Source organism: Amphiprion ocellaris, chromosome 19 (genome assembly GCF_022539595.1).
Source record: "Amphiprion ocellaris isolate individual 3 ecotype Okinawa chromosome 19, ASM2253959v1, whole genome shotgun sequence".
NCBI lineage: Eukaryota > Metazoa > Chordata > Actinopteri > Pomacentridae > Amphiprion > Amphiprion ocellaris.
The window spans coordinates 28,223,532-28,241,335 of NC_072784.1; the positions used below are offsets into that span (position 1 = coordinate 28,223,532).

At 38.1% G+C, this 17,804-nt stretch overlaps 1 long non-coding RNA gene across 1 annotated transcript; it reads left to right on the forward strand.

Moving 5' to 3' along the window:
• Positions 1-4,139: 4,139 nt before the first annotated feature.
• LOC129347673 (uncharacterized) lies at positions 4,140-5,536 on the forward strand. Its single transcript, XR_008599869.1, has 2 exons — positions 4,140-5,193; positions 5,308-5,536. It is a non-coding gene; the product is annotated as an uncharacterized LOC129347673 (long non-coding RNA).
• Positions 5,537-17,804: the final 12,268 nt, after the last annotated feature.

The window sequence follows — 17,804 nt, forward strand, 5'->3', positions numbered from 1 at the left end:
TTGGATGACATTTAGAGCTTTGTTTTTGGCTTTCTGTACTATGTACCTTCAGAGACATATCTCAGAAAGCTGAGCCTCCAGAAGAGTTTCCTTCAGGAATGAACTGTAAATGAAATGTTTTTGATGCAATTCCAAAACAGGTGGAGTAGTCATCATTATTAATACATTTCCTCTTGGTCCTAAAAGAATGCAGCGTTATCCCCTTTGTTTTGATCATTATTACCTTAACAATTCTACACCTTATTTAGCAGACGCTTTTATCCAAAGCGACGTAGATCTGAGGGTAATTACAACACAAGCAGGGATATAGTCAGGAGAAAACAACCTGGATAAGAGCCATGAAACAAAGTGTGATAATTGGACTGTGGTGTCTACAGGCAGTGCAGATGCAATAGGATTTTTTTTTTATTGGCAGTCTGTCAAATGCAAAGGTGTTCAGTGAAGGTTTTTTTGTCTTAAAGACTGAGACTGCAGATCGAACAGTCTGGTAAGTCGTTCCACCACCAGGGGACCACAGAATTGAAGAGTCTAGCTATCAACCGGCTCGGTTGTGGTAGTTCTATCAGGTGCCTTTTGTTGGCCGAGCATAGACCTCAATTAGAGAGTTCAGGTAGGAGGGAGTTGTTTACATTGTAGTTTTGAATGCAACTGTCAGTTTTGAATTTTATGCGGGCAGAAACTGGAAGCCAGTAAAGTGATCTGAATAATGGGATGATGTGCTGATTGAAAACCAGATGTGCTGCTGCATTCTGGATTATCTGCAGAGGTTTGACCGTGCATGAAGGGAGGCCTGCCAGTCAGGAGATGCAGTAGTCGATGTGTGATATTACGAGAGCCTGTACCAGGAGTTGAGCTTCATGTTCAGCCAGGAAGGGTCTGATCTTCCTGATGTTGTGCCGGGCGAATCAACAAGACCGAACAACAGAGGCCACGTGAGCCTTGAAGGTTAGTTGGTCATTGATCATGACATCCAAGTTTCTGGCAGACTTTGTGGGTTTGAGTTGGGTTGATTCAAGTTTCACCAGTCACAGCAAGTCGTCCAGGTCCTGAAGCAGCAAAGCAGTCCCAGACCATCATACTACCACCATCATGTGTATGTGTATCATGTCACTTGTTTGGTTTTATTATATATCTACGGCTTAATATTAGGAATAAATAAAGAATAAGAAAATAATATAATCATTTGGAATTATTGAATCATATTTTTCTATATTTTTACACTACACAAAACTGTCAACTGATGCTGACTCATTCTCTTTTTCTTCCCCCCTTTTAGATGAAATGATGATGACCACAGGAAAGAGCCCATTTTACAAACCAAATATCGACTTTTAAGGATTTTTGAAAGTATAATGACTTGCATTATAATGTTTTATGTAATAGGTTTATAATAACCATTTATTTTTGGGGTTTAAGTTCCATATTTAGTGTGCATGTAAGAGGAAATGTAATAAAAATAAATAAAAAAAAACAATAAATATAAGAAATATAATTGGAATTCCATGTAATGACTGAATTTTGTCTCACTTCACTGATTCTTGCTGTAAAAACATGCATAAAAATAAAAATATGGTAAACAAAACAAAGGTTGTCATAACTTGCCTCATTGATTATGATTTATTTGAAGACGATATAGTGTATGGATTCTTCCTGAATATACTCAACACTCCTGCATTACTCTGATTGTCCGTAAGAGTGAGACAAAGCTCCATGTGCAGCAGCTGTAGCACCACCTCCATGTTAAATACTACCTATACAGTCACTTAAAGATGCTGACAGATGTGCACTGGATTCACTATGGTGGAGGTAGAATACAGAGGTGCACTGACTTGACAGCACAGAGACTGTTTCTGTACATCTTCCCTTTTCCAGACATGCACATGCAAACACAGGGTTACTGTAAACAAACAGAAAGTGGGTTTTTAAAGCAAATAACAGACCACTCTGTCACTATATTTCATAAATCAAGCCTTTCATAGCATGGAATTAATTACATTCTCTTACCATCTCTATTAGAACAACTTCCTGTATTTTGCACTTTGACCCCAAAACACACCTCAACACTACAGTATCAATACAACAACAACATTACGCCCCCTGCTGTCTAAAATGAAAATCAGCACAAGAGCTACAAACAGGTATTTCAGTGGTAGCTGCTTGACTAATGATGCTTGTTGGGTTTGTTTTGCATTTGTCGGTGAGATAGTTAAACTTAAGCAGTTTTAATCAAGAGCATTGTTGAATTTCACATTGTGTGCTTTATTGTTTAAGTTATGCCATGATCACGACATCTAGGCTCTACACACGCACCTCAATGGCTTAGTCTGAGATCGATTGCTTTTGTCTCCTCGAACTTTCCCAGGAATCAGAATTTTCCTCATTACAGTAAAGTTAGCGTTCAGGAAACTACATACTGAATCACTGCTGTGATCATTTCTCCCCTTTTTCAGGTTGGTAAGGTTCAGGACTAAAGTAGTGTTTTCATGGTGCATTGCTAATATGTTTAGAGTATCAGGAACGTGTTTTTGTTGTATTCCGAATAAATGAAATTCCAGTTTTGTTGAGTGAAATTGAGCGCATGTGCGAACATAGCCTTGGTAGCTAGCAAGTGCAGCACTTAGCCGCCACGTGTTTTTGTGTCTGGTGAACATATATGTGGACATTTACGAATGATATTTTAGTACAGTTGTTTTTGTGTTGCTTGAGTTTAAATACTTTATTGATACAAATGTAAAATGTGAGTATTGAGAATGTGTCTCTAAGAATGTTTGAATTTGTGTGTATAATTTCATCACAGTGAAGTGCGTGTTGAGGAAACTTGACACTGAATCACTGCTGTGATTATTTCTCCCCTTTTTCAGGGGCGTAACTTAAAGGAAACATGTTGAACATTGGATCAGTGTGATCACAGTGAACAGTCAGTGTGTTGTGATCTTACAGTCAGTGAGACTCACAGGATCCAGCAGCAGAACTTCAGAGAACATGTTGGTCCTGAAGCTGATCTGATGGCACTGACTGCATGATGCTCAAGTTTTTATATCAGTTTGAGGGAGTTCACTTTGCATGAAAAGAAGTCTGACGGGCTGTAAAAGGATTATCACCTGTCTTTTTCTGGTTTTATTTTTATATTAAGGTAAAGGAAAATGTATTTTTATGCAGTAAGTATGTTTACCATGTTACGGCCCCAGAGCCTTTGTCTTCCCTGTTGCTCTTCTGTTGCAGGTCTCTGGCTGGGCGGAGCCTGTAATCTCCTGACCTGGTACACCTGGCGAGTGTACCTGGCTATATAAGCCAACCTGCTGAGCCAGAGCTCCTTCTCTCTGCTCTGCTCTCTCCATTCCACCTCACAATGAGCCACCCATGCTGTCCTTTGTTGTGTTTTGTTCTTTTTTACACTGACAACATGCACCCTCACACACTACTGATGCTACAACCGCACCTCATTATCATGTTTTTCTTAATAAATAATCTTTTGTTGCAGCCTAAGGGCCAGTTGTAACAAACTGGACTCTCGTCCGTTGTGAGGTATGGCCTGCTGTTTGGTATGCTTCTTTCTCTGGGGGTAAGTTTTGTAAGAAACCTAATTTGAATTGAGCACTTTGTGAGCACAGCAGCATGGACTGTTGCAGTTTGTGGACTGTGGACAGGTAAATTCAGCATAATGATACATGTGAGTATCTCTTTTGTCTCAGCTTTTGGGAAACCTTAGAAAGTTATTTGATTGTGCTCTTGGAATTGTGCTTTGAGGTGTTTGTGTTTCAGTGCAGGTTTTCTTGTTGGCGGCTGAGGAGACTGTTTGAGTGTCCTTTGATAGTTTTGGATCACAGGCATAAAGAGGTAAGTGTTGAGTCAGGTGTGTATAATTGTAGAAGAGGTTCCTTTGCTAGGTTTAGCAGCGTTTCTCCTTTGGGTTTTTCTGAGGGGGTGACTTGTAGTGTTGAGCTACGGTGGTTGGAGCATCCCTTTTCCCTTCCCTAAAGCTGCTCAGGAGCACATCGGTGGTTATGGGAGGGTTGTCAGTTTTCTGGTCGCCTTTCTCAAGCCAGCAGGCTGTTGGTGCTTAAATACCCATCGCCAGGCCTCATGAAGACTAGGGTGAGTTAATTAGCAGTTTGATAGAAGGGAACTTTCCTTTGTAGTGGCTGTTTAGTATGGAGGACTAAAAGTGCCAAAATTAAATAAATAAATACATCATTAAATAATTAATTAAATATGTCATTAATTAATTAAAATTGGAATTAAATATTTCATTAATTAATTAAAATTGGAATTAAATATTTCATTAATTAATTAAAATTGGAATGAAATACTTAAATGTGTTATTAAATAAATATATCATTAAATAATTAAATATGTCATTAATTAATTAAAATTGGCATTAAATATGTCATTAATTAATTAAAATTGGCATTAAATATGTCATTAATTAATTAAAATTGGAATTAAATACATAAATGTGTTATTAAATATGTCATTAATTTATTAAAATAACAATTATTTTAAGTAAAAAACATATTTCATTATTTCACTATTTAATTAATTATTTCATGGTCCTTGCGTTGCAGTGGATCATGAATTAATTTTATCTGTCAACCTCGCCCGTCAAAGTCGGTGGGCGGATCCTAACACCTGATTGGTTACCCTGCACATCAAGTCAAGGCAAATCGATTCCAGATAATGGATTGACGCAGAGCTTGTGAACACATTCCGATACACTGGGTGGCGCTATTCACCTCTACGTTGGTTTGGATACTCAATAAAACAAAACTTTATTAGCAACCGCTAAAGACTCGGTCCTCTTTCCCAAATGTTGATACATGCGGTGCAAGACAAATTTTCCTTTAGCATTTCCTTTAGCATCTACTCGGCGCGCCACGGCTCGTCTCGGTTTAGTTGTTTTTCCATTACATTGAGTACCACCTCATCGTGGGTTGAGTCGTCATAGCACGGTGGCCCGAAAGTCCCTTACCGTCATTTTTGTGCGACACAAACGCAATGCAACAATGTACATGGAGGCGATAGTACACCTGCTGCTCGGTCTGTGGCTTTCTGTCAGATTCAGAGTAACAGAAGAGTCGGAGAAAGCTGAGAGCGGCGAGTCGAAACACTCAGGAGACACACAGGAGAGTTTGGGAGGCGATACAGCAGTATCAAGCTGAAGACAAGAGGATATGAACGAGACGACATATAAGGGTAAGCTAATGCTAGTTCGCTAGCTATCGTGTATCAGTCCTGTGAACGACCCTGTAATGGCTGCAGTTTGTCGCTATTAGGTATTAAAATATGTATGCTGTGTATGTGTTTCAGATGCTCTCTGATGAGACTTCATGGGATTTACCTGAAGCAGCAGCACATGAGCCTGCAGTGGCACAAGGTGTAGAGGAGGAGGACAGAGATGTACAGGATGCACTGATGCACTACGTGTCATGCAAAAGTTAAAAGTTGTTCTTCTTGTTATACTTCTGTTTTTCTGTCCCCGGACCGCTATTGTTTTCTTTAATGCAATTCTGACAATAAACTTTTGTAGATGTGTCTATGCTATTGTTTGTTTGTGAAGGTTAGCAAGATTAAATAAAAAATTAAACGCCAAAACATTAAAACAGCTGTTTTAAGAAAATTCCAGTTTGATAAATCAGTATTGCTTTGGTGTAATTCAGTCACCAGAATTATGAACCATAAAGGAGTTTGTGTTAAAACATGTTAAATCCCATTAAACACAAATACATTATTAGGGAATATAGAATTGTTTGGTTCAGACTGTTGACTCTTTTCCTACCAGTGTCTTAACAGACAAAATGAAAAGTTATGATGCAATCACATAAGTCACAAAATAGTTTATTAGTCAGCAGCAAAATCAAAACTATTTACAATGTGCAAAGTACAAACTGTGGTGGGCCTCTCCTACAGTGGAGGGCTAAAAGTAAAACTATATACAACTACAGGTGCTGGTCATATAATTAGAATATCATGAAAAAAGTTGTTCATTATTTCAGTAATTCCATTCAAAAAGTGAAACTTGTATATTATACTCATTCATTACACAGAGACTGATATATTTCAAATGTTTATTTCTCTTAACTTTGATGATTATACCTGAATACTAACAAAAATCTCAAATTTGGTATCTCTGAAAATTAGAATATTGTAGAAAGGTTCAATATTGAAGACACCTCTAATCAGCTAATTAACTCAAAACACCTGCAAAGGCCTTTAAATGGTCTCTCAGCCTAGTTCTGTAGGCTACACAATCATGGGGAAGACTACTGACCTGACAGTTGTCCAAAAGACAAGCTTTTTCGTGATATTCTAATTATATGACCAGCACTTGTAAATCTCAAGTCTATGGGAGGTGGACTCGCTCACACTCGCCGGCTGCCTACCCAGCTACCCCAGCTGCCCCAGCACACCCAGGAATGACTGGTTGAAGGCAGTATTCTGGGCCAGCTTCATTCTCTCTTGCCTCGCTGAGGAGCAACCAGATGTTCTCATCATGCTGGGCATGACTCCACTCCTCCTCAGCCTGCATCTCCACAAGTACGCTAGGAAGGTCCAATTTTCTGTGGCCCCCTTTCCTCTTGCCTAGACCAAAGACAGAAAAGTGATCAGAGTCAGCTTTAATGGCCAAGTAAGTACACAATATACACAGAATTTGGTTTCGGCTGTTGGTGTCATCCTAGGAATATGGAAGAGAATAATAAAAAATAAACAATAGAAAGAGGAACAGGGAGGAAAAAGAAATAGTAGTAAAATAGAACACAATATAAACAGAAATGTACAGCTAGACTGGAATGTATGAACACATTAGCAAAATGGTAATTGCTATAAACACAGTAGTGGCGATTTTTGTGTACAGGGCACTGTAGTCCAAATGTCCAGGGTGAGTGGGGTCTCTGATGATGTTTTCTGCAGTCCGTACTATGGGCTGTAGTCTGTTTCTGTCCTGCTGTGTGGTTGATCCAGAGGTGCACAGGACAGATTGTATGACTGCAGTGTAGAACTGGATCAACAGCTCATGTGGCAGGCCATGTCTCCTCAGCTGTCGTAGGAAATACATCCTCTGCTGAGCCTTTTTCAGGAGGTCCTGAGAGATTGTAGTCCCCAGGAGCTGGAAGGACTCCACAGCTATGATGTGATGTGTTTAGCCACCCGTCCATCCATTTTCAATCATGATCATGTCTTTGATACTTTAATAAACTTCTGGCACTCTTCGCTTTAACCAAAGCACAAGCAGTAACTGCTCCACCACAAACAAAAACGACGTGGTGTGAACTTCATTTCATCCTGTGCACATTTTGGAGTTGCTAAGAAGAGCTGTGTTTTCTCATTTTTATGTATATTTTCATTCAGTTTCACAGCTACCTAGTGACTATAAGAAGAATGGTTGCAATACTACACCGCACCAGAACGTAAATTAATTAGAGTGACTTACTTGTTAAATCAATAGAAAATAAATGCAGCTGCATGTGTTCTGTTTATGTGTCACTGTAGCTACATGTAGCTTTCATCAGGCGTTCCTGAGCTGGCTGCTGCACAGTTTGCATTTACACCTGCCTCAATTCTTGGTCATTGGTCTCGTTGTTCTGATCATGCTTGCAGGCATTTACACCTGTAGTAATAATAATACGAAAATCAACCATGCTCTCTGTTTACCGTGTCTTACCGGTGATAAGACGTTGCTGTGACGTGCTGGTGTCGGTGTCCGAGCTGGTGCTGGAGAGGAGACAGGGCAGCCGGGGGCTCCGCGACGGAGGTGGAGTAGGCTTCGCATGTGGAAAGGGATTCTTGAACAGAAATAAACACTCACTCTAAGTACAAGAAAAACACGGCATGCTGACTGAAGTATTAGCTTCTGAGAGCTAAACGTTAGAAACAGCAGCACGAAATACAAGCAGAGCACGGAGTTAGCGCCGATGGCTAACTAGTTATCTTATTGTCTGCTACAGGAGACAACGACGTTACTTTCTAAAAATACTTGTTTGCTTAAAAGAAGGTTGCCACCAATGGAATAAATGATGTATAAGTTTCTTGAAGTCACAAAACACTCACCGTCCTCGAACGTCTCCAACAATGCAGCGGCTGAGTCTCCCTCCTGTTGCTCGCCGGTGCGGTGCCAGTAAATAGCTTCCATTAAACCTCTTCCAACACCTCCTGGTTGACCCACGCCGGCCGTTGTGGTCCTGGGTGGACCGATAGTCATTTTTGAGCTTTTTCAGCTTCTCCCTACACTGCTTCTGTCCTCTTTATATACAGTCTACTGTATATGTGAGCGGCCATCCGCTCAGAGACCTCCTGATAAACTTTCTCCGTCCAGCTCTCTCTGTATTCTTTGGTCCGCCACCAAAGACAAAGTCTCGACCTCTTCATTCACCCACGGTACAGGTCTGGCTGTCACATTAAAATTATGAAGAACAGAGAGTTTCGTGAAGAGCAATGCACACCGTCGCTGTTTACAGTCATTTTTTAATGCAGGATTTTGTTTTCGTGCTGAAGTTGCTCTGTGTCGTCACTCCCTGTCCAATCAGTGGCCTGCACTATGTAAACGCCACATTATCGGCTCATCTCAGCTCGCTGGGAACCTCAGCCGAGAAGGTGCTGAAAATTAGTCCGTATGGAAACGCTCGCAAACAAAGATGAGACGAGCCGTACCGTGCCGAGTAGATGCTTGTGGAATCGCGGCTAAACAAAGACGAGCGGAGCCGTGCCGCGCCGAGTAGGTCCTAAAGGAAAAGCGCTCGACACTCCGAGCATCGCTGCAATTTGACAGGCTGGTAATCCACAAAGAACGTGATGTTCCAGAACTTCCCTCGGTATGCCAAACGCCCTGGTCCCTGTGTGTGCTCCTGTTGCACCCTGGTACCAGAAAACCGGCGGAGTACTTCCTCTAAATTTGCAGTCACTCTACGGTCAACATCTTGGTCGGAAAGTGCGGAAATAACTTCAACAACGTCAATAAATTCCTCTGCTTTACACGCTACATGCTCGCGGTAAGCAGGTCCTGCTTCCACATACTCTGCAAGGTCTAAAATATCTCTCACCAACTCTCTAGAAAGTTCACAGCGACTCTCCCTCTACACAGCCTCCATGTTTAGAAAGACTTCTACTTCCGGTTTCAAGGCAGACAAAAGCAGTGGATTAGACTAGATTCACGTTAGTCCCGCCCACGGACTTTGACGGGCGAGGTTGACAGATAAAATTAATTCATGATCCACTGCAACACAAGGACCATGAAATAATTAATTAAATCGTGAAATAATGAAATATGTTTTTTACTTAAAATAATTGTTATTTTAATAAATTAATGACATATTTAATAACACATTTATGTATTTAATTCCAATTTTAATTAATTAATGACATATTTAATTCCAATTTTAACTAATTAATGACATATTTAATTATTTAATGATATATTTATTTAATAACACATTTAAGTATTTAATTCCAATTTTAATTAATTAATGACATATTTAATTCCAATTTTAATTAATTAATGAAATATTTAATTCCAATTTTAATTAATTAATGACATATTTAATTAATTATTTAATGATGTATTTATTTATTTAATTTTGGCACTTTTAGTCCTCCATAGTTTAGGCCTTGGTGCACACTGTTAGGCCTCAGCACTTTACTTTATCTTGCTGCCTCGTGTGGTGACGCTAATCTGAAGCATGGAGGACTTTATAAAAGCTTTTGTGGAGGCATTTTATAAATGAGTGTACAAAGGATCAGTTAATAATAATAAAAAAAAATGCTGATTGCTGTAATGTTGGTGATAAAAGAAATAAAGAAACTGTAAAGGGAAATTTAATGAAAATGAAAGTGTTGAACACAGAAAAAGTTGTTCCTGTCTCTGAGAGTTTCTTCACCATCATCAATGACTCCTGGTGTCAGATGAACCTTTGAACAACAGAAGGAGTTGCTTTTGTTACGGATGGAATTGGAAACAGAGGGAATTTGTAGTGGAGAAAATGAGGCGAGGTATTGAGTTAGAAAAAGCACTGTCAATTAAGAAGATGAGACAGGAAGGTGAAAATGCAAAGCTTGATCTTGAAAGACAGAAACGGTCTCTGATTAGATGGAAAGGCTGCAGCTGATGTTCTGCTGACTGATGATATCTCTGGTCCAAGCTGTTCCCCAGAAAGGGTGGATGTCTTGAAAGAGTTGAGGTTGTTTCCTAAATTTAATGAGAAACATCCTGAAGTTTTGTCTTTTTTTTTTTTCTCCTGTTTGAGCATCTAGCTGAGACGTGGGTGGTCTGACTCCACTTTGCACGGTAATGTTGCAAAGGCTTATTCCTCGTTGACAAAAAGTGATGGTTTATCATATGAGATGATGTTCTTAAAGCGTATGAGTTTGTCCCTGAAGCTTATCGTCGGCGGTTTAGGAGGTGGATGAAAGGCAACAAGTCACATTTGGAGTTTGCTCGTGATATATCAGCTCAGTTTGATCGCTGGTGTGCTGCAGCTGAGGTTAACAGATTTGAAGCTCTACATGACCTGATGATTTTGGAACAATTTAAAAATTGTCTTCCAGAGCACGTTGCCACCTATCAGAAGCTGCTGCACTTGCTCACGATTATGGGTTGACTCATGGTGAAGATAGTTGGTCTGGTGGTGTCCATGGTGGCAGGGGATACAGGGATAACTATTCTGTGAGTTCATCCTCTGGTCGTCAAGGACGACGTCTTTAGAATCAGCAAAAATATGAACAGGGTGCTCATGAGTCTGACAAAACTTGTAATTACTGTCACAGACGAGGGCAGTGGAGGAGGGACTGCTTTGCTTTTAAAGGTAAGAATAGACGGTGTGCAGGTAATGGTAAACCCAAGCCGGCAGTGTGCCAGTTACAGACGATAAACGCTTTGACTGGTGAGTTTCAGACACGTGTGTTTGGCTCACATCTGGAGTTCTACTTCATCACTGAAGGATTTGTTTCTTTGGAAGGTAAAATATGTAATTGATCCTTTTGGGTAGATTCTGTGATTTTTAGTCTGGGTGCAAAAATTCAGGTCTGAGCCGATCGGTCAGAAAGGTTGATTTATATTCTTTATTGCAGCACTTCAGTTTGGACACGGACTTTTATTTCCTATTTGATATCAAAAACCCTTTTATCAGTTACTACCGAATGGGAAGAATGTGATAAATATTTCAAGTAATATCTTTTATAAGGTGTGGGAAGCTGTAAAAAGACAAATACATGTAGGGGGGAAATTTTCTAAGTAATTTACCGTTGCTTTGCTCAGAGTAATATTACAACCAGGGAGTAAAACAAGACAAAATCATTTGCATTGTTTAATGTTGTTGCACTGTCCAGCTCTTCATATTTCTGATCTCCTGCTGCCTCCTGGTGATTTCTGTGAATATAAGTAGCTGCTGCAGCTTTTTGTAAAGCTAATGAATGAATAAAAAACAGCAAGAAGCAGGATTCTGGATCCTTTTTCTTCTTCTGGAGCACAATTCTGAATTGAGTTATGGTGGATTTTAATTTTTGATGAGTTTTTGGATGTAAAATTTCAGCCAGTTTATTCTCCTGTCGTGTCACCTGGTTGGATTCTTGGTCAACATAAAAAAATGTGCATGATTATTTCTCAAAAGCTTCTTACATATCATTAAATTATTGAGATATTGTGAACAATTACCTTCAATCTGTCTAATAGTGTATTATTAACAATAGATTAGTGACACTTTAAGCATTTTTGTTTCCTCTTTACAGCAGTTTCAAACCAGTTCTTGTTACTCTGTCGTCAAATGCAGAGTAATATAGAAATTTGCATGAGAAAAGTCTCAAGCAGTTGTGAACCACCAGCTGGATTTCAGTTTCAGCAAATGCAAAACAACATTTAGCTTAAGACCTGTTCGTCCAAAATAAATAGTCAGGCTCAGTGACCACCTGAAAACATCGGTTGCATCAAAGTTTTCTTTTTCCTATTGGAACAGCGAACAATAAATGAGTCCGGTGCATCGGAGAGTTGAAGCGTCAGAGAGAGTTTGTGCTTCAGTTAGAAATGGAAAACACCAGGATGCTAAATAAAACCATCCCTGTCCCACTTCATTTTTTCATGTACCTTCCCTGATTTTTCATCTTTGTTCTATTATTTAATATTTTCTGTTCACTAAGAACCTGAAAAGTGTCCATATTTACTGTCTTCATTCAGGTTTTGAGGAGTGTAATGTGAAATTATTTTAAATTCAGTCTAAACATTTGTGGAGCTGCTGGTGGTGCCAGATATTAAAGCAAATAAGATTCATCCCTGTGTTAAAAAGATTCATCCCCGTGTTTAGAAAAAAAAAGGTAAATCCAGAAGTTCTTGAAAATACAATTTACTGCATTTCAAAGGAACATCTCTGCTGTGAGGACCAAATATGAGAGAAACCTCAGCTTCAAGACGTCTTCCTCTTGTGTGTGTGTGGTCTGTCTCGGAACATTTAGAGACCGACTGCAGTTAGAAGGAAACATTTCAAGTGAAGTGATTCTCAGTTTCTCTGCCAGTGTCCAGCACTGTCAGTTCATCTGAATCACATCAGGGCACTTTGACCCATCAAACCTCCTGTCCAGACTTCCTCCTCCTTTGTCAGTCGTCCTCGTTCAGATCTCACCTCCTAACTGTCCAACAGCATCAAGTCCCAGATGAGGGTCAGGAAAGCTTGTCTATGGTGGTCAAGAAGCGCTGGGCCCACCGTTCATCCAGGTCTATGGGACAAAGGCTGAGAGCAGAGGAGGGGAGGGTAAGGGCAGAAAGGAATTTAAGAATCACTGTCATGAGATAAATTAAAAGTCTGCAGCCATGTCTTTGGTGTGTGAGGATGTAAAGGTGATAACACCCAAGAAAACTATTGAAATGATGAACTGTGGAGTAAACTTAGTGTCTCTTTGCCTATTGTTACTGTCATACAATAAAATGAAGTCATAAAGGATTATATTTTTTATATCAGTCAAGTACAGACAATTATTAACTATATTTACATTCATTTAAAAACAATTTATCATTTCTGCGTTCACTCAGCTCAGCTTTATTTTCACAGGTCAGACCGGAAGTGTTATCCTGACATTAGCATGTCTAACTTGACTTAACTCGAGTGTATTTACAATAACGAGCTTTGCTGCCCTCCGGTGGCCACAGTGAAGAACTGCAGCACTACATTAAATTCAGGTTCAACACTCGTCATTAATCGTCAGTATAGATCATTAACATAAAGTTTCAAAACTCATAATTCGCTAAAATGATTCAGTCAACATTAGCATTGATTATCTTTGCTGAATACTGTAAATTAAATGTGTTTTGGTAAAAGTTTTCAGGAGGTGAGGCTGCTGTTCCTCCTAGACACGTTCATGCTAACATCAAGACAGACATTAGCATGCTAGCACTTTAAACAGTTTTTGAAATAGACTAATAAAATGTGACAATGAGAAACAAACTGAGAGAAATCGTCAACAACCGCTGTTATATTTAATTCCTAGTAGTTATTTCATTAATGTCATTTTATAGATATTTCTACCGACAGACTTTATACGTCCGTCAAGTCACCGTAACAATCATGTACTAACTCATCCTGTGAGTTCCTTTCAAAATAAAAACAAAATATTCTATTAATCGTTATGTCGAAGCTAGAATTTCAGGCAACACAAAACGCCACATTATTACATTAAAAGCAACAGTGCCTCCATCATGTCATGTATTTTGTGCTCCTTCGTGTTTTTAATGTGGGATTACAAATTAATAATATTGGCTTTGTTTCTCTCAAAACATCTATTGAATAAAAGAAAAGTGTAGAATGAACTCATCGAACATTTCTATGCTTGTCATCCCTGTTGGACAGTAAAATACTGAAACAATCAAGGAGGACATTTTCAAAACCAATCAGGAACAGCAGGAAAATCTATTTTAAAAACTGATTTCCATCGTCATTTCTCTGTGAACTCAGTTCAGCTTTATTTTTACAGCTCAGACCGGAAGTGTTATCCAGACGTTCTTACTTCTAACTTGAGTCGACACGAATGCTTTTACAATAAAGAGCTTTGGTGCCATCTGGTGGCCACAATCGGGAACTGCAACACACATCTGTCAAGTCACTGTCACAATTGTATACTACGTCATCCTGTCAGTCACTTTCAAAATAAAAACAGCAAAATAAAATATTTTATTCATCGTTATTTAAAAGTAAGAATTTGAGGCCATACAAAACACCACATAAAATAATAATAATAATAATAATAATAATAATAATAATAATAATAATAATAATAAGGCTGGTTGCATGAGATTGTCATTTTGGCTGTAGATTTGATTTTAGTATTGCCTTCAACAGTACTGGAATTATTACATCTTTAAAATGCTTCCAGCTACAGCTTCATTCTCTCTGCCTCCATCATGTCATGTATTTTCTGCTCCTTTGTGTTTTTAATCTGTGATTACGAATTCATAATATTAGCTTGGCTTCCCTAAAAAAAAACTATTCAAAAGATGAAAAATGCAGAATGAACTGAACATTTCTATGCTTGTCATACCTGTTGGACAGTAAATTAATGAAATAATCAAGGAGGACGTTTTCATAACCAATCAGGAACAGTCTGTTACTATTAAATTTTCACTTTTCAGTCTATATCCATTTAAAATATTATTTTCCGTTGTCAGTTCTCTATTGTCAGCTCAGCTTATTTTTACAGCTCAGGCAGGAAGTGTTGTCCTGATGTTATTATTTCTAACTCGACTTGACCCGAGTGTATTTACAATAACGAGCTTTGCTGCCCTCCGGTGGCCACAGTGAGGAATTGCAGCACTACATTAAATTCAAGTACAACACTCGTTATTAATCGTCAGTATAGATCGTTATTAACATCAATGTTCAAAACTCATTATGAGCTAAAATGATGTAGTCAACATTTGCATTGATCATCTTTGCTGAATATTTTAAATTAAAATGTGTTTTAGTAAAAGTTTTCAGGAGGTGAGGCTGCTGTTCCTTGTAGACACATTCATGCTAACATGAAGGCAGACATTAGCATGCTAGCACTTTAAACAGTTTCTGAAATAGACTAATAAAATGTGACAATGAGAAACAAACTGAGAGAAATCGTTAATAACCGCTGTTATATTCAATTCCTAGTAGTTACTTCATTTAATGTCATGTTATAGATATTTCTTTCAACCGACTTAATACTTGATTTAGATTTACTACGACACACATCTGTCAAGTCACCGTTACAATCGTATACAAACACATCCTGTGAGTTACTTTCAAAATAAAAGCAATATAAAATCTTTTATTAGTCGTTATGTAAAAGTTAGAATTTGAGGCCATACAAGACACCACATAATAATAATAATAATAATAATAATAATAATAATAATAATAATAATAATAATAATAATAATAATAATTGTATGAGATTGTCATTTTAGCTGCACATTTGCTTCAGTATTGCCTACAACACAACTGTTAGTCAATTTTTGAGTAATGTTGCAAACAGACAGACAAACAGACAGACAGACACACCAGCACTGATCATCACATAACTCTGCTGTGCTCCTTGGCGGAGTAATAAGTACAACAAACATACAGCAGTGGCATCTAGCAGGCAAATAAACCACACTGCCTTGTATAATCTTCTGTGCTAAACACACACTGTAGTAACCAAAAAAACTGTTACCATTATCTCATCTTTAACTGAAGAAAAAAACTGAATGCATACATTCATATTTCATGGAAATAAAAACATAAAATCAATGACCGGAAGTCTCATACCTGGCACACGTGCAGTGTTGTCATTGTCTGACCATCTGCACTCCTAAGCATAGCAAACAAACAAAAAGTGAGTTTTAATGAAAATAACATAAACATTTACCACTCTGACACTATATTCCATAAATCAAGCCTTTCATAGCATAGAATTAATTACATTCTCTTACCATCTCCATTCGCACAACTTCCTGTATTTTGCAGTTTGACCCCAAAACACACCTCAACACTACAGTATCAATACAACAACATTACGCCCCCTGCTGTCCAAAATGAAAATCAGCACAAGAGCTACAAACAGGTATTTCAGTGGTTTTCAGTTTATTTAATAACCTTTGTTTACCACCTGTTTACACATAAAATATTACTGCAGGTTTTAGGTTGATCAACACTGAACTTGGATTTTTTGTGAATATTTATGCTTCGGTGTTGGTCTTGACATTTGTTTTTGGTAACAACAGAACAATGATGAGCCTAAAACCCCAATTTACAGGTTAAGAGTTCCATCTAATCATGCAGATATTACTAAATGATGAACCAGGGAAGCTTCTTGAACTGTGGGAATGAATAATTTCACATCACTGCTCTTCTTGACGCTGCAGGAGGCAAATCATGGCAGCACATGTGGTGTCTTTGGTGACCTTATTATTAAAGAATAAATCCTAATTCCTCTTTCCAGACAGTCGCTGTAGCTGCTTGACTAATGATGCCTGTTGGGCTTGTTTTGCATTTTCTGGTGAGATAGTTAAACTTAAGCAGGTTGTGATACTGAAATCCAGCTGGTGGTTCACAACTACTTGAGACTTTTCTCATGCAAATTTCTATATTTCTCTGCATATGACGATGGAGTAATAAGAACGGATTTGAAACTGCTTTAAAGAGACCAAAGAAAACTTGATATGTAACTAATCTATTGTTAATGATGTACAATTAGACAGATTTAAGGTGATTGTTCACAATATGTTTGTAATTTAATGATATGTAAGAAAGTTTTGAGAAATAATCATGTACATATATTTTTTTATGTTGACCAAGAATCCAACCAGGTGTTCCGCAAGAGAAAAAGGATCCAGAATCCTGTTTCTTGTTGTTGTAATTCATTCATTCATTCATTCATTTATTAGTTTAAAATAACACTACAACAGCTACTTATTTTCACAGAAATCACCAGGGGGCAGTAGGAGATCAGAAATATAATAAAGAGCTGCACATCAAATGATTCACAGTACAAGAACATTAAACAATTCAAATGATTTTAGATTGTTCTACTCACGAGTTGGTAATATTTTTCTGAGCAAAGCAATGATAAATTATTCAGGGATTCAGCCTGTACTGAATTTCAGTATCACAACCTGCCTAAGTTTAACTATCTCACCAGAAAATGCAAAACAAGCCCAACAGGCATCATTAGTCAAGCAGCTACAGCGACTGTCTGGAAAGAGGAATTAGGATTTATCCTATAATTCTCAGGTCACCAAAGACACCACATGTGCTGCCATGATTTGCCTCCTGCAGCGTCAAGAAGAGCAGTGATGTGAAATTATTCATTCCCACAGTTCAAGAAGCTTCCCTGGTTCATCATTTAGTAATAACTGCTTGATTAGATGGAACTAAGTAACATCAGTGCCTTTAGTGCTACACTACAGTTAGATGGATGTTATTGATTATTGGACATTACAAAAATATACATACATGCATGAACACATACATACATACATACATACATGAATTTATGCCTTCTCTTAAATTCTGGAGAAATTCTGTAAAAGTTGTGATGCAAACCATAAAAACAAATACTGCAACTCTCATTTTGTATGGTTAAATATTTTTGAAAAGCTTGGTCTATTATCCTTCTACCTGTTTACATGTTTAAATGAAATGTGTAAAAAACAAAAGTATATGTCAAGTGATAGTTGTAGTTTGTTTGTTATGTATGTTTTTAAAGTATATACTGTATGTTTTCAACGTGTTCCATTTACCATATATTCTATAGAAGACATTGGTGTTTTTGTGTCCTTACAGCCCTGAGGCAACACACCAATATCTGATATACAACAACTAATT